Below are 2500 nucleotides of genomic sequence, written 5' to 3'. Positions count from 1 at the left end.
AATTTCGCATTCCTAGATAGCTAAATACATTTTAAAAGATGTGAATCCTTTGTTAAAAGAAACTGTAACAAAAAATCCATATGACTGTCATACGTGAAAAGAGAGTGAGAAATCTTGGAAGGCCTGAAGTCCTTTCTCAGGAGTCAAAAAAAGATATCATAGCTGAGGCAGTGGTGCTTGAACTAGAAACAAAAAGGGGAAAGAAGAGATGTTATAGTGCTGTATATCATGCGTTGAAAAAATCTTCTACCAAGCCATTTCATGTTATCAGCAAGCACAACATCACTCAGCAACGGAGAGAGGACTGTGCATGAGTTTGCTGTATCATAAAAAATGACATCATTTGGGGATACAAAAGTTGTATGATATCAGTGATGATGTGCACTATCGCCAAGTTCTGAAATTTTTTGAATGTATGGGAACTTTTTTGTTTTACAGCCAAACGGTTAATGTGGATCATCAAAGAAAAAGGACAGTCATGAAATGGTGAATACTTTAAAGAAACTGTCCTTACTGGTGTAGTATTTCCTTTCCTCAAAGATTCTGTAAATGTGTTATCTGTTGAAGAAGTCACATTTTGCATGATTAGGCACCATGTTTCAAGGCTCTTCAGACACAGGACCTGCTTCGAAACAGTGGTATCGATTTCTTCTCGTCAAGTGAATTTCCAGGTACTCCTCTGACCTTAATGTATGTGAAAATATTGGTTGTACCTTAAAAGATCATGTTGAAGCACGCAGAGTGAACTATGATGGTATACCAAGCCTTGACGACCTGCGAAGAGAAATGACCGATGTGCTCAGGGAAATGGAGTTTGAGTCACAGCTATTTTGCGATTTGCTAAAATCATACCCCTCTAGAATGCAGGCTGTGGTACAGGCAGATGGAGGCCGCACAAAATATAATATACTTAGATGGAACTTAAATAAACACCTATTCTGAATTACTTTTGCTTTTTTCCATATCAACTTTCGAAACACCCTGCATATATATATATATATATATATATATATATCATATATATATATATATATAATATATATATATATATATATATATATATATATATATAGATAGCTACATACACGAACACACAGCTCTCTATCTCTCTCTCTCTCTCTCTCTCTCTCCCCCCCCTCTCTCTCCCTCTCTCTCTTTCTCTCTCTTTCTATCGATGGTTTTTAGGTAAAAACAAAAAAAAAAATACTCGAAGTTGAATGATTTTGTAAGCGGTGATTAAAATTCAGGTGGAAACAATTACTGGATAAAATAAAATTGTCGGTAATAATATAAGCTAAGTGTATATATATATATATATATATATATATATATATATATATATATATATATATTTATATATATATATATATATATATCTATATATATATATATATATATATATCATATATATTATATATATATATGATTCAATCAGATGAGAGCATTAAAAAGGGTCCCAGGAATCCACCAAACATAGTGAAGAATATTTTATTAGGAACGTTTCATACTGCTTCAGAGACATCTTCAGCCTGTAATTATAAAATTGTGACAATTTAATTAATAGTAAAATAATACATTAAGACTAAAATATCAAGATAATAAGTTAATTAAAAACCTTAGCGAACATTTAAAACAGCAATAGACTAAAACTTTAAGAAATATGTTAATTAAAATTTACATCATCATTATGTAAACCGGATAAAGGTAAGGTATAGTTATCCTTAACAAGACGACTACAATAGAAAAGTCTCAACATTCTAGCTGACACCCACCAAATTTAAATATTGGGAGAATTTAAGTTTTCTGAGATATTTAACGAGGAAGACAGAATCAATAGATTTCTTAGAAAATTTAAAAAGTCTAAAAATCATTAATGAAACACAATATGATAACCTTTTTGTCACTGTTCATCTTTCGGTATCCTGTATGGGTCTACCAAAAATACATAAAGGTTCCCATTCGCCCTATAGTGTCATCCATTTAAAAGTCCTAACTTTAACATCTCTAATAGTGGGCCAAATTGTTGTCTGAAGTTGCACATCCTGTTAACACAGTTAAAAATGGCTACGAATTCAGCAATTAATTGTCAGACAAGATTCAAAAGAAAATCTTTACATGATAAAGTCTTGACATTGAATCACTTTTTTACAAACATACAAGGGAAGAGACAATGGAGATTATTTTAGTTAAGGTTTTTTTAAATACCAAACATGCCTTCCATGGATTTGATAGAATTTTATTCAAACAACTTTAGAACTTGCAGTGCAAGATTTCAGTTTTTACTGTAATTCCAATTGTACTCGCAGGTCGAGGGGTTGGCTATGGGGTCCCGTTGGCCCCTATCTTTGCAGATATTTTTATGGACTTTTTGTTTAGAATCCAAATTTTTAACAGAATGCCTTCTAATTTTTAAGCCACACTTTTACGATGGTATATTGATACACTTTTTTATTATTTAAATATAAGTGGCAAAGTGAAGCCTTCTTGGATTTTGTGATAG

This window comes from Macrobrachium nipponense, chromosome 11 (assembly GCF_015104395.2).
Source record: "Macrobrachium nipponense isolate FS-2020 chromosome 11, ASM1510439v2, whole genome shotgun sequence".
NCBI classification, from domain to species: domain Eukaryota; kingdom Metazoa; phylum Arthropoda; class Malacostraca; order Decapoda; family Palaemonidae; genus Macrobrachium; species Macrobrachium nipponense.
The sequence above is the reverse complement of the archived record's forward strand: the minus strand, read 5'-3'. Positions refer to the sequence as shown.